The 22,790-nt window shown below is 38.0% G+C and overlaps 1 long non-coding RNA gene across 1 annotated transcript in view; it reads left to right on the forward strand.

The window, feature by feature from the left end:
* Positions 1 to 22,480, forward strand: part of LOC131382280 (uncharacterized) — a 69,845-nt gene extending 47,365 nt beyond the window's left edge. The window contains exon 3 of the long non-coding RNA XR_009211590.1: positions 22,360 to 22,480. This is a non-coding gene — a long non-coding RNA (uncharacterized LOC131382280). The remainder of the gene's footprint in view (positions 1 to 22,359) is intronic.
* Positions 22,481 to 22,790: the final 310 nt, after the last annotated feature.

The raw sequence follows: 22,790 nt of genomic DNA on the forward strand, positions 1-22,790 counted from the left end.
TTTTAATAGATAGATTAGCCCTGGTGTATGTATTATAGCTAATAATGAATTTAAGTTTTTTTCTGTGATTTTATTTTGTTTTCTTTTTACTTCACTTGCTATATATTTCTCTTTACCTCCTTTCCAGTCTTTTGTTAGATTGATATTTTTTCTCTTTTTTTCTCATTCTAATGGTTTGGAAGATAATGCTATTCTGAGTAATTATCACTAAATTTCTATCATACAAACTTATGTTTGTTCATCTCATTTTTTTGCCAAAGTTTAGTTATTCAGTATCCCAGCCTTCCCCATTATTTACATAGGTATCTCTGCACTTACTCATTTTCATATAATTTGAAATTCGAGTTTGATAGCTGCTATGGTTTTATTGTTCTAGCCTGTCAATATGCTTAGACAACTTTAAGTAGCCTTCTTTTCTTATCATTACCTTTTTTAACTCCACTTTTTCTTTTTGTATTTTATTTTATTTTTTTGCTTTTTTTTTGTTGCTCTTCTCATTCCTCTACTCATTGCATCCTCTAATAATTCTTTTCAGACAGCATTTCCAAGTGGTAAATGATGTCAGTCTTTTTCTTTCTTTCTGTAATTTCTATATACTTGAAATTCTGTATTTATCTAACTCTTCTGTATTTACCAGGTTAAATAAAACTAATCTGGTTAATTTTTATTTCTATAGTAAAATTTTTTTATTATACTTTAAGTTCTAGGGTACATGTGCCCAAGGTGCAGGTTTGATACATAGGTATACATGTGCCATGTTGCTTTGCAGCACCCATCACTCATCGTTTACATTAGGTATTTCTCCTAGTGCTATCCCTCCCCAGCCCCCAACCCCCAACCCCCAACAGGCCCTAGTATGTGATGTTCCCTGCCCTGTGTCCAAGTGATCTCATTGTTCAATTCCCACCTATGGGTGAGAACATGCAGTGTTTGGTTTTCTGTCCTTGTGATAGTTTGCTCAGAATGATGGTTTCCAGCATCATCCATGTCCCTGCAAAGGACATGAACTCATCCTTTTTTATGACTGCATAGTATTCCATGGTGTATATGTGCCATATTTGCTTAATCCAGTCTATCATTGATGGACATTTGGATTGGTTCCAAGTCTTTGGTATTGTGAATAGTGCCACAATAAACATATGTGTACGTGTGTCTTTATAGTAGCATGATTTCTAATCCTTTGGGTATATACCCAGTAATGGGATTGCTGGGTCAAATGGTAATTCTAGTTCTAGATCCTTGAGGAATCACCACACTGTCTTCCACAACGGTTGAACTAATTTACACTCCCACCAACAGTGTAAAAGCATTCCTATTTCTCCACATCCTCTCCAGCATCTGTTGTTTCCTGACTTTTTAATGATCACCATTCTAAGTGGTGTGAGATGGTATCTCATTGTGGTTTTGATTTACATTTCTCTGATGTCCAGTGTCTGTTGGCTGCATAGATGTCTTCTTTTGAGAAATGTCTGTTCATATCCTTTGCTCACTTTTTGATGGGCTTGTTTTTTTCTTGTAAATTTGTTTGTGTTCTTTGTAGATTCTGGATATTAGCCCTTTGTCAGATGGGTAGATTGCAAAAATTTTCTCCCATTCTGTAGGTTGCCTGTTCACTCTGATGGTAGTTTCTTTTGCCATGCAGAAGCTCTTTAGTTTAATTAGATCACATTTGCCTACTTTGGCTTTTGTTGCTATTGCTTTTGGTATTTTAGTCATGAAGTCCTTGCCTATGCCTATGTCCTGAATGGTATTATCTAGGTTTTCTTCTAGGGTATTTATAGTTTTAGGTCTAACATTCAAGTCTTTAATCCATCTTGAATTAATTTTTGTATAAGGTGTAAGGAAGGGATCCAGTTTCAGCTTTCTACATATGGCTAGCCAGTTTTTCCAGCACCACTCATTAAATAGGGAATCCTTTCCCCATTTCTTGTTTTTGTCAGGTTTGTCAAAGATCAGATGGTTGTAGATGTGTGGTGTTATTTCTAAGGCCTCTGTTCTATTCCATTGGTCTATATTTCTGTTTTGGTACCAGTACCATGCTGTTTTGGTTACTGTAGCCTTGTCGTATAGTTTGAAGTCACGTAGTGTGATGCCTCCAGCTTTATTCTTTTTACTTAGGATTGACTTGGCAATGCGAGCTCTTATTTGGTTCCATGTGAAGTTTAAGGAGTTTTTTCCAATTCTGTGAAGCAAGTCATTGGTAGCTTGATGGGGATGGCATTGAATCTATAAATTACTTTCAGCAGTATGGCCATTTTCACGATATTGATTCTTCCTATCCATGAGCATGGAATATTCTTACATTTGTTTGTGTCCTCTTTTATTTTGTTGAACAGTGGTTTATAGTTCTCCTTGAAGAGGTCCTTCACATCTCTTGTAAGTTGGATTCCTAGGTATTTTATTCTCTTTGAAGCAATTGTGAATGGGAGTTCACTCATGATTTGGCTCTCTGTCTGTTATTGGTGTATAAGAATGCTTGTGATTTTTGCACATTGATTTTGTATCCTGAGACTTTGCTGAAGTTGCTTATCAGCTTAAGGAGATTTTGGGCTGAGACGATGGGGTTTTCTAAATATACCATCATGTCATCTGCAAACAGGGACAATTTGACTTCCTCATTTCCTAATCGAATACCTTTTATTTCTTTCTCTCGCCTGATTGCCTTGGCCGGAACTTCCAACACTATGTTGAATAGGAGTGGTGAGAGAGGGCATCCTTGTCTTGTGCCGGTTTTCAAAGGGAATGCTTCCAGTTTTTGTCCATTCAGTATGATATTGGTTGTGGGTTTGTCATAGATAGCTCTTATTATTTTGAGATACATTCCCTCAATACCTAATTTATTAAGAGTTTTTAGTGTGAAGTGCTGTTGAATTTTGTTGAAGGCCCTTTCTGCATCTGTTGAGACAATCATGTGGTTTTTGTCATCGGTTCTGTTTATGTGATGGATTATGTTTATTGATTTGTGTATGCTGAACCAGCCTTGCATCCCAGGGAGGAAGCTGACTTCATCATGGTGGATGAGCTTTTCGATGTGCTGCTGGATTTGGTTTTCCAGTATTTTATTGAGGATTTTTGCACCAATGTCCATCAGGGATATTGGTCGAAAATTCTCTTTTTTTTGTTGTTTCTCTGCCAGGCTTTGGTATCAGGATGATGTTGGCTTCATAAAATGAGTTAGGGAGGATTTCCTCTTTTTCTATTGATTGGAATAGTTTCAGAAGGAATGGTATCAGCTCCTCTTTGTACCTCTACTAGAATTCAGCAGTGAATCCGTCTGGTCCTGGAGTTTTTTTTGGTTGGTAGCCTATTAATTATTACCTCGATTTCAGAGCCTGTTATTGGTCTATTCAGAGATTCAACTTCTTCCTAGTTTAGTCTTCGGAGGGTGTACATGTCCAGAAATTTATCCATTTCTTCTAGATTTTCTAGTTTATTTGTGTAGAGTTGTTTATTATATTCTCTGATGGTAGTTTGTATTGTTGTGGGATTTGTGGTAATATCTCCTTTATCATTTTTTATTGTGTCTATTTGATTCTTCTCTCTTTTCTTCTTTATTAGTCTTGGTACCTATCAATTTTATTGATCTTTTCAAAAAACCAGCTCCTGGATTCACTGATTTTTTGAAGGGTTTTTTAATGTATCTATCTCTTTCAGTTCTGCTCTGTTCTTAGTTATTTCTTGCCTTCTGCTAGCTTTTGAATGTGTTTGCTCTTGCTTCTCTAGTTCTTTTAGTTGTGATGTTAGGGTGTCAATTTTAGATCTTTCCTGTTTTCTCTTGTGGGCATTTAGTGTTATAAATTTCCCTCTACACACTGCTTTAAATGTGTCCCAGAGATTCTGGTATGTTGTGTCTTTGTTCTCATTGGTTTCAAAGAACATCTTTATTTCTTCCTTCATTTCGTTATTTACCCAGTAGTTATTCAGGAGCAAGTTGTTCAGTTTCCATATAGTTGTGTGGTTTCAAGTGAGTTTCTAATCCTGAGTTCTAGTTTGATTGCACTGTGGTCTGAGAGACAGTTTGTTGTGATTTTTGTTCTTTTACATTTGCTGAGGAGTGCTTTACTTCCAACTGTGTGGTCAATTTTAGAATAAGTGTGAAGTGGTGCTGAGAAGAATGTATATTCTGTTGATTTGGGGTGGAGAGTTCTTTAGATGTCTATTAGGTCTGCTTGTTGCAGAACTGAGTTCAGGTCCTGGATATCATTATTAACCTTCTGTCTTGTTGATCTAATATTGACAGTAGGGTGTTAAAGTCTCCAATTATTATTGTGTGGGAGTCTAAGTCTCTTTATGTGTCTCTAAGGACTTGCTTTATGAATCTGGGTGCTCCTGTATTGCATGCATACATATTTAGGATAGTTAGCTCTTCTTGTTGAATTGATCCCTTTACCATTATGTAATGGCCTTCTTTGTCTCTTTTGATCTTCGTTGGTTGAAAGTCTGTTTTATCAGAGACTAGGATTGCAACCCCTGCTTTTTTTTGCTTTCCATTTGCTTGGTAGATCTTCCTCCCTCCCTTTATTTTGAGCCTATGTGTGTCTCTGCATGTGAGATGGGTCTCCTGAGTACAGCACACTGATAGATCTTGACTCTTTATTCAATTTGCCAGTCTGTGTCTTTTATTTGGGGCTTTTAGCCCGTTTACATTTAAGGTTAATATTGTTATGTGTGAATTGATCCTGTCATTATTATGTTCGCTGGTTATTTCGCCCATTAATTGATGCAGTTTCTTCATAGCATCAATGGTCTTTACAATTTGGCCTGTTTTTGCAGTGGCTGGTACCAGTTGTTTCTTTCCATGTTTCGTGCTTCCTTCAGGGGCTCTTGTAAGGCAGGTCTGATTGTGACAAAACTCTCAGCATTTGCTCATCTGTAAAGGATTTTATGTCTCCTTCACTTATGAAGCTTAGTTTGTCTGGATATGAAATTCTGGTTTGAAAATTCTTTTCTTTAAGAATGTTGAATATTGGTCCCCACTTTCTTCTGGCTTGTAAGGTTTCTGCTGAGAGATCTGCTGTTAGTCTGATGGGCTTCCCTTTGTGGGTAACCTGATCTTTCTGTCTGGCTGCCCTTAGCATTTTTTCCTTCATCTCAACCTTGGTGGGTCTGAAAATTATGTGTCTTGGGGTTGCTCTTCTCGAGGAGTATCTTTGTCATGTTTTCTGTATTTCCTGAATTTGAATGTTGGCCTGCCTTGCTAGGTTGAGGAAGTTCTCCTGGATAATATCCTGAAGAGTGTTTTCCAACTTGGTTCCATTCTCCCCATCACTTTAAGGTACAGCAATCAAATGTAGATTTGGTCTTTTCACGTAGTCCCACATTTCTTGGAGGCTTTGTTCTTTTCTTTTTACTCTTTTTTCTGTAACTTTGTCTCCTCACTTTATTTCATTAATTTGATCTTTAATCACTGATACCCTTTTTCCACTTGATCAAATCAGCTATTGAAGCTTGTACATGCGTCATGAAGTTCTTGTGCCATGGTTTTCAGCTCCATCAGGTCATTTAAGGTCTTCTCTTCACTGTTTATTTTAGTTAGCTATTCATCTAATCTTTCTTCAAGGTTTTTAGCTTCCTTGCAATGGGTTTGAATATCCTCCTTTAGCTCAGAGAAGTTTGTTATTACCAACCTTCTGAAACCTACTTCTGTCAACTCGTCAAAGTCATTCTCCATCCAGCTTTGTTCTGTTGCTGACGAGGAGCTGCGATCCTTTGAAGGAGAAGAGGCGCTCTGATTTTTAGAATTTTCAGCTTTTCTGCTCTGGTTTCTCTCCATCTCTGTGTTTTTATCTGCCTTTGGTCTTTGATGTTGGTGACCTATAGATGGGGTTTTTGTGTAGATGACCTTTTTGTTGATGTTGCTGCTATTCCTTTCTGTTTGTTAGTTTTCCTTCTAACAGTCAGGTCCCTCAGCTGCAGGTCTGTTGGATTTTGCTGGAGGTCCATTCCAGACCCCGTTTGCCTGGGTATCACCAGCAGAGGCTGCAGAATAGCAAATATTGTTACCTGCTCCTTCCTCTGGATGCTTTGTCCAAGAGGGGCAGCCACCTATATGAGATGTCTGTCGGCCCCTACTGGGAGGTATCTCCCAGTTAGTCAGGGACCCACTTGAGGAGTCAGTCTGTCCATTCTCAGAGCTCAACCACCATGCTGGGAGAACCACTGCTGTCTTCAGAGCTGTCAGACAGGGATGTTTAAGTCTGCAGAAGTTGTCTGCTGCCTTTTGTTCAGCTATGCCCTACCCACAGAGGTGGAGACTAGAGGCACTAGGCCTTGTTGAGCTGTAGTGGGCTCTGCCCAGTTCGAGCTTCCAGGCCACTTTGTTTACCTACTGAAGCCTCAGCAATGGTGGACACCCCTCACCCAGCCAGGCTGTCGTTTCACAGGTTGATCTCAGATGGCTACACTAGCAGGGAGCAGGGCTCCATGGGCGTGGGAGCTGGCAAGCTAGGCACAGGAGAGAATCTCCTTGTTTGCTTTTTGCTAAGACCTTGGGAAAAGCAGGGTATTTGGGTGAAAGTGTCCTGTTTTTCCAGGTAGTCTGTCTTGGCTTCCCTTGGCTAGGAAGGGGAAATCCCCTGACCCCTTGTGCTTCCCAGGTGAGGCGACACCCTGCCCTGCTTCAGCTTGCCCTCCATGGGCTGCACCCACTGTTCAACCAGTCCCAATGAGATGAACCATGTACCTCAGTTGGAAGTCCAGAAATCACCCATTTTCTGCATTGATCACACTGGGAGCTTCAGACCAGAGCTGTTCCTATGTGGCCATCTTGGAATGCCCCTATATAGTCAAAATTTTAATCTCTTCCATCTTGTGTTGATTTTATTTAAGGGTGAAATTTTTAAATATGTTTTGGAGAATATTATCTATAATGATAAAAAGTCTTGTCCTACTCACTGTAAATTTTCTTGCTTTGCATATAAATTTCTTCTCTTTGTTGAGTCGCATATTGTTTGTTCATGGTATTGGCTTTCTCTAAATATTTTATGATTCTTGCACATCTTCTGAAATTCCCTATTAAACTCAGAAAATGGTGTATCTGTTTTTGCATTCTGCTTGGTGGGAGAAAGAGGACCAATTTTTGAACATGAAACTAAGTAGATAAGAATCTGTGCCCTGGGCTCACCATTTCTACTGGGTGTTGACAGTTGCCTGAAGCACAACTTTGTCTCTCTGACCCAGTGTTTTGCCACTCTCCTCCACCTGAAGATTTTTTTTTCTATTGCTTGACTCTTGGGCAGGTTGAGGAGAGAGGAGAGGAGATAAAGGATGTGTAGGTTGCTCCTGCTGTAAAGATCCACCCTGTTTTGCCTGGCCCCTGTCCTATTTCTAGTTTCTGCTACTTTCAGACATGAGGTTACTGGCGCTTCTCCTGTGTTTTGTAGTTTCCACTCTCTTAAGTGCATTTGGGCTGTGGTTCCCATCTCCAATTCAGTCTTCTGCTTTCTGCCTTTTAAAGTCCTGACAGTATCTCCTTTTTTTTTGTTTTCTATTGTTGAGATAGATTTATTTATTAGGTTGGTGCAAAAGTAATTGTAGTTTTGGCAATTTTAATTGAAAACAAAAAACACAATTACTTTTGCACCAACATTTTTTTTTCTTCTTTTAGCTTGTAAAGGAATTTGTACCAGCAGTGGAGGCTGCCCTGAATGCTCAGTCCATCATCTTGAACTGGAACAACCCTTCACTTGTTAAGATAATTTTCATCATGCAAAAAGAGTGAAACTCAGTAGTCTGTTCAACATACTGTATGTGTTCTTTTGGTTTTGGTTGTGTTTTCGTTGTTTAACCATAACTCATAAAGCATAAGAATGGCTACCAGAATTAATGTTAAGCAGCTAGCAGCTACTTAGGGCTATAGTTTTTAGTTATGTTTTTACAGTATATATTTCCATCCTATGTTCTTTTACTCTAGAAAATGTAAGATAAATCTAGGGCTATCCCTGTACAATTTTAGCATCATAGAATCTTGAAATGAAGAATAGGTGTTGACCAGTGTTTTAGAAACAGGGTAGGGGGTCTTGTTCTTTCATCAAGGCTGGAGTGCAGTGGTCTAATCATAGCTCACTGCAGCCTTGACCTCCTGGGCTCAAGCCATCTTCCCACCTTCCAAGTAATTGGGATTAGAATCATGAGCCACCATGCTTGGCTCCAGTTTTATTATTTGTTTGCCAAGTGGATTGTCTTCTTTTTTGTTATTCAAACAAATAAATATGCAAAACAGCAAAAAAAAATTTTGCAGACACGGTGGAAATATCCAAGGAGTGTTTTTAAAGTATGGGGTTCAATTTGAATTTTACCACTTTCTGAATATACCTTAATTAATATTGAAATTGATCAATGGATTGGAGACATTTGTTGATGATCACAAAATAATTTTGCTGATTAGGATCAAACACAAAGTCTCCATGTAATGATTTGGAAGGCTGTTTAATGAAAGCTGCAATATTGCCTACATTGTTTTCATGGACTTTGCCAGAAGCATCTTTGAAACTTAATGGTGACTTATTATTATATTCAATGGTCTAATAAGACAAATTCAGAAAAAAATTTTGGACTGATCCCCTGATGTTTCATCATTTAAATAGTCTAGGAAGTAGTGGTGGGTGTGTGATTTTATTCCCAGATCCTTAATAGGCTGTTAAGTAGGTGGCTCTACACACACCCACTTTACATTTTCCTTGTCACATGTGATTCATTTTTATTCCACCTTTAAAAATCCTTCCGAGAAAAATATTAGATAATTTTCATTTCAAAGTCTAATAGTCCATGTGGCTGACATTATATCCAAGGTGTCATCTCAATATTATATGCTACAGGATAAATTTATTACTTTTGTTCTTTCCTTAGTGGACATAATAATTACTACTACTTTTTGGGCATTACTTCTCTGCTTGTGATACGGCTCTGACAAGTAGAGGAACACCAGGGCTCTTGTCTCAAGTTGAATTAGATAAAACAACACGGACACACATGGAGTGGTTTTAAGGAGCAGAGGGCTTAATAGGCAAGAAAAAAGAAAGAAGGAAGAAGCTCCCCTATACAGAGAAAGAGGAAGGGGGGCTCCAAAGCTGAGAGAGGGAACCCCAAGTGAAGCAGAAACCAGCCATGTGTATATAGAGGCTGGAGGAGGTGGTGTCTGATTTGCACAGGGCTCAGTGGATTGGTTTGACCAGGCATGTGATTCACATAGCCTGGGAAAAAGCCAGCCCTCCCACCCTAGCCTTTTAATATGCAAATGCAGGGCACCATGATGTTCTACAGAAATTCTCTACAGTTCTCTACACACGTGGAGATATGTGGGGGTGGCCATGTTGCCTGGCACATGTGGGGCAAGGGCAAGAAGGCAACTCCTACAACACTTTTAAGTATACATGTAAATATAATAATGCACATGAAAATTATTACTAAACTGTAAAGTACTATTCAAAAATATGAACATTATTTATGGTAATATTAGCATAATATCATGTTATCATATCATTGATTTTAAGAACTTGGATAATAAAAATAATGAGAAAGTCTCTCTCTCTCTCTCTCACTGTCTTTTGGTGAGCAATGCGACTCTTCCCAATATCAGAATCTAACACAGAATTTCTTAAACTTTCCAGCTGAGCCCCAGAAAATCTTTCAGCACACAAACTTGATGGTTTCATATACCAGTTGGCATGAAGATAAAGTGTTGGTGCAGCATTTTAAAGGGGAATTTTGAGAAATATGAGGAAAGTAACTAAACTAGAATCAATTATAATAGGCTGGTTATTGGCAAATATACTTTTCACAGGAACTTGGAGCATCTCAAAGAAAGCCAGGAGTTTAGCAGAGTGTTCTACATTCTCTTTCTACTGTGATAGACATGGGCCTAAACTTTTCATGCCTCTTTTTCATTACCTGTGAAACTGGGGTCATAGTAGCTTTACCTTTCTTAAGAACTTGTTATAAAATACCACATGTACCCCAATAACTTATGCAAAAATAAAATAAAAAAATTATAAAATCACAAGACAATAAGGGACTTCTAATGCCTTGTTTTCCTCAAAAGGAAACTGTTTTAAGTGAATAAGTGATTTGTCCCAAGTCAGAAAACCAAGTTGGGCTATAATAAACTGGAAGCTTTTTGAATTGGAATAGATGTTTTACTTATATAGTATTTAAATCTTTTTACTGAATGAGAAATTCTCTACAGTCTCTCTGGCATTCATTTTGATATCAGTCCTTGTTAAGAAATTGACTGCGTTTCAGGGTGGAATATTATACTATTGGACCACTTTAATTGTCTGGCAGTCATTGTTTATAATGTCAAGTCAAGTTCCTGTGACTTCTATACCTTGACTCTTATCACAAATGTGATTCCCTAGAAAGCAGACACTTAGAAATTAGCAAGTTTATCAGGGAGTGCTTTTGGTATCCATTCTGTGTAAAGGAAGAGAAAACAAACAAATAAACAGGATTTGACAGAGAAAGAAGTCACTCTGTAGTGCAGTTTGAATAGAGTGCCTCAATGGATGCTGCAGGGAATTTAGATGGAGCAACCGTCAAGTTGTCTTGAGCTGGGATGACAGAGCCAGGCCTTTAAACCTCTGTGTCTATCAGTTACTGAAAGTAGGCTGCCCTGGGAACGGGGCGTGACCTTGGGTGAAGCAGGTTTCTTCTGCTTAGGCAATTCCCAAATGGGGCTGACATCCTAGGGCTGTTTGTAGGCAGCTAAAGCTTTAATTCCTTTTTTTCTGAAAAATAATAAAGGTGGTACCTCATAGCATTCACCACACATAATACATTTTTAGAATTAGTTTGTAAATTTCTACTAAAAATATTCCTGCTGTCTTTAATTGTGATTGTGTTGTATCTATTGATAAATTTAGGAAGAATCAATATATTAACAATGTTGAATCCTCAATTCATTAGTATAATTATTTATTTGAGTCCTCTTTGATTTCTATTGGTAATATTTTGCAGTTTGCAATGTATAAGCCACAAATATATTTGGATACATTTCTGTCTTGATGCTATTTTGAATGGAATATTCAAATTTCCATTTAAAAATATTTATCACTAGTATATAGAAGTATAATTACTGCTTTTAATGCCCTGGTTTTATCTTCTGAAATCTTGTTAAGCTCACTTATTAGTCGTAGTAGATTTTTAAGTCAATTCCTTAGAATTTTCTATGTCCATGATAGTATTGACTATGAAAAACATTTATTTCTTTGTTTCCAATCTGTATGCCTTTTATTTATTTTTATTGCTGGGTTGCAATGGTTAGGGCCCATAGTACAATATGGAATAGAAGAGCTGAGAGCAGACCTCCTTCTCTTGATCCTAGTCTAGTTCAATAACATTCAATCTTTCATTGAGTATGATATTAGTAGATTATAGCAGGTGAATTAAAATTCTAGAGTAGCAACATGAAAAGGATGCAGTAAGGGTCCATTGCTTAGTAAAGTCGTACACTGTCTCAATTTAACTGCATTAATACTGGATACAACAGTAGCTGGAACAAGTTGTAAATAATTATCTACTTTCTAGCTTTGAAAGAGAGCACATTTTACATCCTTATGGAAACTTTTTTTAAAAATGATGAAACAACCAATTCTGTAGCATATAGAAAATGCATAATGTCCTGCAAAAATTACTGTGTAGTGGAAAATTATCTCTTTCAGATATTCATCACTTACTATTCACTGATTTTCATGCTGAGAGGTTCATGCTTAGACTACTCTTCAAACAAGTTTATCTGCGTTGAAAATTTTGCCTCGCTTCCTTTGGACGGGAGGTTGACATTTTCATATTAAATTCATAAACATATCTTCTACTTATATACTATTCAAGAGCCAGCCACGACTGCGAGAAAAACCATGAGGGTACTCATGGCCTCATTCTTTTACCACTTCCTCTCCATCTCCCCACTGCTTACATAGGAGCTCAGCTTGCTCTTAAAATCCCTTTCAGAGAACCCTGGAAATTTTCAGGATGTTTTGCTCAGGAACAAGGCTGCTCATGTTGTACTAATTCTGGCTTCTCATTTCCATCTCTTAGTTCTGCCTCTGTGGGAGCTGCCCTCCCTGAAAATGTGTGTTTCTGTAGTGGGGTACGATCCACTGATGTTCCTGAAGGAAGAGCAGTTCTTTAGGTGCCTGACTCGGTGAGGACCTTGTCACTGATGCCTTAAAGCATCAATGGTCATGATCAGAGCCTTACATAGTCTTTCATGAAGTCAGCTCCTTCACCTGTCACCATCCCATTTTTCCCTCCACAGGTGTCATGTAGGGAGGAGAGAAGGAAATTCCTTGGCATCTTCTTTATCATCTTTACCATTTCTTTGACCTTCTCCAACCAGTCATATCACGAACAAGCAAACAACCAAGCAAAACCCAAATATTTTCTTCTTTTAGTCGAAACACTAAAACTAATATGAATATTAATTCATGCAAATGAAAACCTGCAATGATCACCTACAAACCAGTTACAAATAAACAAATTTGGCCTCAGTTGGAAACCTGGCTACACAGCAATGCCTCCATTGACTAGAGTCAGTCAGTTGCATGTTTCTGTTTTGCAAAATCAATCCAACAATCATTTACTGAAGGCTCATAGAGTGTTGCTCTGGGGGATATTGAAATGAATATAGATAAAAAGCGAGAATGTAATCTTCTTAATGTCTTCTGTTTAGAATAGCTTCTACTTCACAAGGCCTTTTTGTTTTGTCATTTATTTTCAAATTAATTAAAATACAGCTCATTATTTTCCAGGCACAAATATTTGCTCACTATATTTAAACATATAAATATTTAAACACATAAATGTCCACTGCTAATTGCTAGGCAATTAGCAGTGGACATTTGACTGCAAATGGAGTAGAGCTGATTGTAACATTATATGCAAATGAGGAGTGCTGAATCTAATCATGCATTGAGATTTCCAGACAGTAAAAAATTATACCCTCTCTAAAAACCCAAAGCTTTACATTCAAAGGTCTACCCAGGAATAAAGGCAGTAATGGATGTCACTACTTGTAGTTATTTACTTTAATCACCAATGCCAAAAATGATATTTAGATGATGATTGAGAACATTAGCATGTTGTAAATATCAAACATGATTATTTCCTGTATGGTTCTTGAACCCTTCACTCTTAAGTCAAATATTTTCTTGCATATCATTTTTAATAAATCAGAACAAAAGCTGAAATGAAGGCATCATCTTATTATTTAATCATTTAAAAAATAAACACAATAGCTATTACTCTTATACTTTATAATAGCCTGAGTATAATCATACCTACTTCTGGAGAGACAGATTTTCATTCATAAGACAGTTTTCTGAAATCCTCTTCTCATTTATCAAACTGGAAGGATTGGCTAATAAAGCAGTCAAAATTTAAAAATATATATTTAGTTTGCTTGACCTCTTTGTTTTAATTTAATGAGCTCATCTAGCTTAAAATATATATAAACATGAATATGTGTGTTTCATTCTTCCACAGAATTTTGGAAGCAATACGGGCGTAAAAGGCTTAATTCATCATTTCTTTGCCACCTCGATTAGAGGTTTTAAGCCTATTCCTTCAAGCTGCATGAGTCATATCAGAAAATATGAGAAATCAACATCTTGAAATAACTTGAATTGAGATTTGTTTAATGGTAGGATGGAGCAGTATCTCACAAAGTGAAAGCTTTTTATTAACACTGAAGAAAATACAACCATCATTAGGCGAGAAGATTAAAAAGGAGCTTGAGAAGGATAACTTTGGCTGTGGATGTTTCCACGCTGAGAAGAAATGTCTCTGCCCTGATCAGATGCTAGTGACCTGCTCATTTCCTGCATTTGCTATCACCAACACTTCAGTCCTAATTTCATATCTACTGATTGGTTTCATATCCTCCTCCCTCTTCTCTTCTTGTCAAAATTGGAGCCACTTTTCAAGATCTAGCTCGGGATTTTGCTCTGATACCCTTCCTTCCCCCCCCGCCGCCCCCCCGGTTTGATTTAATCACTCCTTCCTCTTCTTAACAGCACTTCTAATCTGTACTGGTCCTTTGACCCTGAATCATATGCTACTTTATATGGTTCATTGCATTTTCAAGCCTATTTGTCTGATCTTAGCTAGATTAAAAAGGCTTTGAGGGCAGAGGCTGTTTGTTTCTGTGCTTATATTATCCAGTGGCTGTATAGGGGGAACAATGACATGTTGATGACCTCAACTAATCCTGTTGCTCCAGGATACGTGGCTTCCTCAGGACATGCCATGCATATGTGAGGTCTATTTTAATTCATAACATCCTAGATATGGCTCCAGAGTCAGATAAAGCTAAGTTTGAATCTTTGATCCACTACTTACTAAATGGGATTTTTGGGTACATTTCTTAATTTCTGTAAGCATCCATGTAATCATCTGGAAATAAAGGGAATAATAAAATTGTGAGGATGAAATTAGATAATGGCTAACAATCACCTGGCATGGTTCCTGGCCAATAATTAGCACAAAATAGTGGCAATTATTATTACTATGGGTGTTGAAGCATGGTGGACCCTCAAGTGGCTCTGGTCAGTCGGGGAGGAGGATTGCTTAGAGAGTGCACAGAGTGCTGGACTCTATTCGCCAGTCATCAAACTCTCAGGGCCAAACACAATGCAGTGAGCTCACACTTAATTTAGGGAAGTGTCAGGAGAGAGGCAAAGTATGAATGAGAATCACACCAACAAGAGTCCCTAATGGTAATAATACTAGAAATTAGGCATCTGGCAAGTACTGTTTCAAGGTGGTCTTTTCAGTTTGGTTGATGACATTGAACAGCATCTAAGATTTCTGAAAACAGAACCAGTTTTTCTGAAACGGAGGCTAGGGAGTGGGTAGGCAGGGTTTTAGGTGCTTTTTTGAGTAGATGAGAGTTTATTTTGTTTCATGTTAACGCTTTTTCTTCCAGCAACTGCCCAAAGCCCCTCTTCCTCATGTTAGGGCTCAGAAGCTGATACCCCAATACATGGCGCTTTGACATGTTGAGTTGAAGGAAAAGCCTCAGGTCTCTTTGACCTTCCCCTCCGCTCCCAATCTTCTGTCTTCCCCAAAGCACAGGGTGAAATTGTTCTCTGAAGTTCCTTGATCTGCCTAAAGTCTGGAACTGCCAAAGCATAAAACAATTACCTCTGTTCCCTTCCCTGAGTTTGTATTAATTGAAATCACTTTTAGGGAAGAAAGACTGAAGTCTGTTAACACGCCTGGACAGACTTTTGTCATAAACCATTGTCTTCTGCTTCAGTTCCATTCAGTATTATATAGAATCATTTACCAGCCATTGCCTGCTTATGGGCCCAACAGACTTTGTCCCAGGCCATTGTATATTCTTCAAGCCTATTGAATTCCCCTAAAAATAATTTACTACTCCTCCCATAAAATCATCCATATTTCCTCATCTCCCGTTATCCTAAGAAGAAGGGTAGATAACCACTTGTACCCCACTGGGTGTTGGGGTGATCACTCTGTGATTTCTCCGCTGCATGTTAATAAGAATTTGTATGTCTTTTCTAGTATTAATCTGCCTTTTGTTGATTTTTTCACAAACCTTTGGAGGGAAAAAGGGAAATTTTCCCTTCATCCCTATACTTTTCTTCTTGTTTGTAGAGTCACCTATTCATTGCCACCATTTTCTCATCTCCATTCTCTTACCAACCCAGTGCAATAGGGCTTCTCCTACAGGTCCTCTGAAATTACTCCAACCAAGGACGTTAGTGTTTTTCTTGTTTCTGACTCTATGGATTCATTGTCATTTTGTCTCTCAACAGCATCCAAATCTATAGACCACTCTGTTATTCCTGAGTTTTTCTCTGCTTTTTCTGCTGTCAGATCAATCATAATCACTTGGTATACTTTTTTTGCTTCTCCTACTCACTTTTTCCCCCACGTTTCTCTTTCTCCTGTCATTTAATTGTTAATATTCCTCACAATTCCCTCTTTGTCTCTGTTATAACTCTACATCCCCTCCTTTAGTGATGTCTCCGACCCTACCAAGTAGTAAGCACCTAGCCAGTCATGGCAGTTCACACCTGTAATCCCAGCACTTTGGGAGGCTGAGGCGGGCAGATCACTTGAGGTCAGAAAAGTTTGAGAGCAGCCTGGCCAACATGGCAAAACCCTGTCTCTACTAAAAATACAAAAATTATTTGGGCGTGGCAGCACACACCTGAAATCCCATCTACTTAGGAGGCTGAGGCAGGAGAATTGCTTGAACCTGGGAGGTGGAGGTTGCAGTGAGCCAAGATGGCGCCACTGTATTCCAGCCTGGGTGACAGAATGAGTGAGACTCTGACACACACACACACACACACACACACACACACACACACACACACACACACAAAGTAGTAAGCACTCAGGAGTTCCATAACCACATTCACGTTGATGCTTCTAAATCTCTGATATCAGTCCAGATCTTTTTCTTGACCTCAGCTACAGAGCCAACTAACTACTAGATTTCTCAAACTCTACTAAGACAGAACTCTAGACCTCTTCCAATTCTCCAAATTTGTTCTTCCTCTCCTGTTCCTTCTCTCAGGGAATGACACCATTATCCATCCTGTTGTTATTCAAGTAAAATAGACTCACATCCTTCTTGACATTTCATTTTTTTATATCCAATTAATCACCAAATTTCTACTCAAGCTTCCTGAACTTGTTTTCTTCTTCTGGGTAGATAGGTCTTGTTTGATAATTCATCTGCAAATATATAGACTAGAGTGCTTACTTAAAAACTGCTCTCTTGTTTTTCTTTTCATCTACCTGTTACCACATAGCTTAATCAGTTTTGCCACATCCCTTTAAGTGTGGACTTAGAAAATATACCCCCAAAAAGCTTCAGTTTCATTTAGCTGGGTGTGGTGGCACGTGCCTGTAATCCCAGCTACTAGGGAGGCTGAGGCATGAGAATTGCTTGAGCCCGGAGGTGGAGGTTGCAGTGAGCCGAGATTGGGCCACTGCACTCCAGCCTGGGCGACAGAGCGAGACTTTATCAAAACAAAAACAAAAACAAAAACATGAAAAACAAATTTTAAAAAACTCAGTTTTTTGAAATTTTAGAATCAGAGATTCTAATTTTTTTCTATCATAGGCCAAATATATTGTTTGTTAATAATGGTAAATATTGTCCACAATAAGCTGAGCATAGTTTACTCAATAGAAACGAATGTGCATATGACTACAATCCTAATATAAATGGAGCTTATGCCAGTACTATTTACAGTAGTACTACTTGAAATAATGCTCACAATAAATTTTATGCTTATTAAATAGTAATTATACATAATGTAGAAAGTCAAATAGTGCTACAAAACTTGTAATAACAACACTCATTAACTTGACCTCCTTCCAGATCTGATTTTTTACTTCTCCAAGGCAATCACTTTCAATTCTTTTAGTTACATTTTCAACACTTCTATTGTTGTCTCCTTATTTCTAAATTAAATGCTTATACTGTGACTTCTTGATTTTGAACTTTAGGTATTATTTATTGACTTCCTGTTTTGAGAGTTTTGCTTTCTTACACCACCCCTCCCCCTGCCTTTCCCCCCATTATTCCTTTCTCCATCTTCCTGATAGATTTACATATAATTTCTGTTTAAGTTTAGAATTTTCGTTACCATGACTATGGCTAGAGCTGAGCCCTGTAGTGTACTACATATAATAACATTTTTGTTTTACTACAAATGCTTTTACTTTTCCTGGAGTTAAAATATTCTTATTTTAATGTGTTTTCTTACATTTCTTTCTACCTATTACTAAATCAGTCATATGCTTTGCACAAGCGCTATAAAAATCTTCTCAGTATGGTCAGGTTTTTTCTTTTTTCTTGGCGAATTCTTCCTGGAAGTCTCTATCCGACTGCTCTAATCTTAACTGGTTACATTCTAAGCCTGCTCCACAGCTGTTGTTTTAGACACTTACATTCACTCTTTTTTGGAAATTCCCTTTACTGTTCTCCTTGGTTCTTTGTAAGATTACTGGATTTCCTGAATACTGTTTCTTAGATTACATTTTACTTGGTAGAGCACATTCTCCCATACTTTCCTGAGAAAGGGGTTGGGGCAATAATATTTTGTAGAAACTTGCATGTCTGAAACTATGTATCATATTGTCACATTTGATTAGCTGTTTTGCCAGACATTGAATCTTAAATAATTTTTTTTCTGAAAATTTAAGCCACTTTTCCATTATTTTCTATTTTCAGAGTTGATACTGAGAAGTCTAATAATGTGTGGATTTCTAGTTTCTGTGTATAATTTATTTTTTTCTCTCTGAAGCTTTCAGGATCTTTCTCCTTGATACTCGAAAGTTTTGCAATGATGTACTATGGCTTGGGTCTTTCTAAATTATTTCTCTGGGCCCTACTTGGATCATTTAAATCTGGAAACTCACATCCTTCATTTTGGAATATATTCTTGTATTATTTATTCTAGAATTGTTTCTTCTTTGTTTTCTTCTCTTGATCCTTTCATTCTATTTTCTGGGTGATTTCCTCAATTTCATTTTACAACTTGTCTATTAAATTTTTGCATTTGCTACTATATTTTTAACTTCAAAGACCTTTTTCTTATTCATTCATTCATTCAACAATATTTATTGAATAATTACGATATGCCAGGGACTAAGATAGGTTCTGGAGATAGACATAAACCCCTGCCCTTGAAGATCTTATGTTCTAATCGTTGAAGGCAGATATGGGATTGCAAGTACCAAAAGGTGGGTGATATTACCTTTTTTTTTTTTTTTTTTTGAGACGGAGTCTCATTGTTGTTGGCCTAGGCTGGAGTGCAATGACAGGATCTCCATTCATTGCAACCTCTGCCTCCTGGGTTCCAGGAATTCTCCTGCCTCAGCCTCCCAAGTAGCTAAGATTACAGGCACCTGCCACCATGCCCAGCTAATTTTTGTATTTTTAGTAGAGACTGGGTTTCACCCAGTCAGGCTGGTCTGGAACTCCTGACCTCAGCTGATCCACCTGCCTCAGCCTCCCAAAGTGCTGGGATTACAGGGGTGAGCCACCATGCCTGGCTGATACTACATTTTAAAAAGGAAAGTCTGAGTAGGCCTATTGCGAATGTTTGATGATGCTTGACTGGTCATCATATTTATAAATGAGGTATGAAAAAGTAATTGGAAGCACTTTGTAAATGTGTACATGTGGGGGATGGATTGTTTTGTGAAACATTGGGCCTTACCATAGATTAACTGAGCATTTAATCACTTCTTTGGGCCCTTTGTGTTGAACTGACTGCTTTCTCCAGGAGGAGCTTTATTCTCCTGTCTGAAACTTATGTGCCAGACTGCCAGCATTCTGAAGCCAAGTCAACACGTAGATCATCTCTCTTTTTATTTGAGACAAGGTCTGGCTCTGTCGTACAGGCTGGAGTGCAGTGGCATGATCTCAGCCCACTGCAACCTCTGCCTCCCAGTCTAAAGCCATCCTCCCACCTCAGACTCCCAAGTAGCTGGGGCTCCAAGCATGCACCATCATGCCCAGCTAATTTTTATATTTTTTTAGAGACAGGATTTCACCTTGTTTTCCAGGCTGGTCTCAAACTCGTGAGCTCAAGTGATCCACCTGCGTCAGCCTCCCAAAGTGCTGGGATTACAGGCCTGAGCCACTGTGCCCAGTCAATATGTAGATCACCTCTTAGTTACCCTGTTTCTGACAGGGACTCTACTTGAACCCTCAGGTGTGATTACTGTCCCTGAGGCAAGAGCCTCTTCAGCTTTATTTCTCCTGAGATTGAATCCCCTGTTTTATTCCAGAATAGGGAAGGGGCAGGTATTTGACAGTCTATGCTTGGGAAGAAGACACAGATGTATAACTGATTTTTATACATATACTGACATTTGAACAGTCTTCTTATTGTCAGCTCTGACCCACCCCCATTTTGAGAGTTATAGTTTCCTGGTGGCTCTGCTCTCTGAACTCTCTAGGGTTCTGAACCATGAGAGGCATTGCTTCCGTCTGACAACCACCATTTCCCCCAAAGCTGACAGTAGGCTTTTAGCTTTCTCTTTTCTGTTAACTACTGCTCCTCTACCCACACTTCATCTTACAAAATTTTATCAACATCTGTCACCCACCAGTATCTCTGAACTCATGTCTTTTGTCTTCGAGGGTTTATATCGATTTCCTTTGCTTTTATTTTAGTGGAGTTTGGGAGGAAGACGAGATAAACCTGCCCTATTTAACAAGAAGTCCAAAATAAATGACTTAATCCAAATTACTTGAAAACCTTTTTCAATATATGAAATAAAATTTTCATTCTTGCAATGAGAATAGTCTTTCATTCTTGCAATGAGAATAGTCTTTCATTCTCTATGAATTCTCCAAATAATTTAGTGATTAAGAAAACAGATCTATTTTCTTAATATTTCATAAGCCTTTTGGTTACATGCTAAAACAATGCATTAATATTCTTATAGGGTAATCATATTTGAGTTGGTTCATTAGACGTTATTTTAACATTCTGAGTAATTTGTTTTTTTCTTATTAGAAAGTCTTTTGAATTGTAAGGCATAAGGAATTTTTAGTTGTGACTCCTAGGTCTAACATTTAAAAAAATTCAAAACACACTGTCTTAGCAATGTTATTAGAATTAATCAAACACTAAAATTTTGTAAGCCTGACTCCATAGACCATAAAATATTGGAAAGATCACTTGCTATGAAGTCAATAAACTTGGAATTTAATCTCAACTATACCACTGGCTACATGACTTTAAATGAAACAAACACTTTTGACCTCAAGTTCTTACTCTTTAAAATGGGGCTTAAACTAGTTGGCCTAATACTAATATTGAATGATTCTTTGATAGTTACATAGAAATAGATTGGATGTAGAAATAGATAGAGATATGAATTGCATGGCACTTGCTCACTAGAATGTGGAAAACTGCAAAGGACGCATGAATATCAAGCAAGGAGAAATAAGTCACATAGGTTGCCTGCCATTCTTTAATGCTTATTTTCTTTCAATTTTTTCTTTTTAATAATCTTACTAAAGTGAAGCTAGGGCTGTTAGTGGTGGCAAATCCATATGGGTCTGCAGCAACCTTACTTCTTGCCTCTTTAGAAGAAAGAATTCAACTGGGGGCATTAGGCAGAGGGAGAAACTGAGGAAAGTTTTAGAGCAGGAGTGAAAGTTTATTTAAAAGCTTTAGAGAAGTAATGAAAGGAAGTAAGGTATACTTGGAAGAGGGCCAAGCCGGCGACTTGAGAGATCAAGTGCACTGTTTGCCCTTTGACTTGGGGTTTTGTATGTTGGCATGCTTCCAAGGGGTTGCATCCCTTCTTCCCTGATTTTTCCCTTGGGATGGGCATTCTACATGAGCAGTGGCCTGTCAGCAATTGGGAGGGGAGCATGCAGTGTATGTACTGGTGTGGTGCACATGCTCACTTGAGGCATTCTTCCTTTACCGGACTAATGTTCCTAGGAGGTCATCTACCAGTTAAACTTACCATTTTTACCTTTTAGTGTACATGCCTGAGCCCACTTGCCCAACCCCTGAGATCTTCTTGGGAAGCTGCTGATCACGAGTTTCATACTTTTTCTATCTATTGGGAGACTGCCTTTCCTTGGCGCCAGTTGTGACCGATTATTATCTTAGAGAGGCAGTTTAGCCACCACCAGGCCATCACTTCATAGTTGCCTGACATTCCTGGTGGCTGGGGGGACCCTCACCTGCTCTGGTTATGTCTGCCTGACTGACGACTGTAACAGGGCCAGGTCATTTCCTTGCTTAAACATCTTACTATAGTCCATAGGATAAAGATCATCACTCCTTCTACTCATGACCTATGCACAGCCATTGCCGGTGGTTTCAAAAGCCTTGCACATCACAAAGGCTCAATAAATGTTACTGATTTGAACTGAACAGTAAATCAAGATGGTATAACTGTCTTTTAGTGCTCATAGCCAATGTTCTAAAACATTATTCTCCTGTCTATTTTTTTTTTGTCTGGCTGCAGTATAGCTATGATTTCTAAAAAAACCCATAGTTTTCTGGCTCAGGAAGACACTTTACTGGTGGGTCAGGGTATAGAGATCACGGAGAATGAAGATTTTACTAGTAAAATGATGTAAATAATCTAAATATGAACCCTTCTACTGCTAAATCAATTAGAGTCTTTTCCCAATCTTTAGAGGGAAAAAAAGTGAATAGATTTGCTGAATTTTAACTATTTCTCTCCTGTATTTTTCATATGTTTTTGATATTTACTTGACTACCAGAGTTAAAGCAAATGATTCTCAACTTGCTTGAATCATTGTTTTAGATTTATTGTTTAGAATCATTGTTTTAGATTGTTTATTTCATGCTGCTTTCTGTGTGATTGCTCTAGGAACAAAGTCATGAGCAGAAGCCAGGGAGGCATGAAAGAAAAAGTCTTGTGGTGCCCACACTGAGAAGATGCTAAGCAGAGATATAAGGAAACAAAACTGAGAATTGAGGGACAATCCAAGGGAAATAATTGGACTGGGAAATGGTTTCTCCTGGCCTGGAAAAGACACGTCACCACAGAACAAATCTGATCCAGAGAACAATTTATTTTAATATGCCTCATTTTGCTATTTCATTAATTCAGAAATACTTGGCCTTTTTTTCTACTGTTACTGTGGAGGCATAATAGGAAATGTAAACATATTGGTACAAAATAAGAAATAATTTATATGGCAGGAAGACTAGAAAGATTGCAGCCATTTTGTTCTCCTTACTGTAAGCTCTAATTTTCCATGATACTGCCCTACATACAGGATCTTTATTAAAAAAAAC

The sequence above is a fragment of the Hylobates moloch genome, unplaced genomic scaffold (assembly GCF_009828535.3).
Source record: "Hylobates moloch isolate HMO894 unplaced genomic scaffold, HMol_V3 SCAFFOLD_22, whole genome shotgun sequence".
Lineage (NCBI taxonomy): Eukaryota > Metazoa > Chordata > Mammalia > Primates > Hylobatidae > Hylobates > Hylobates moloch.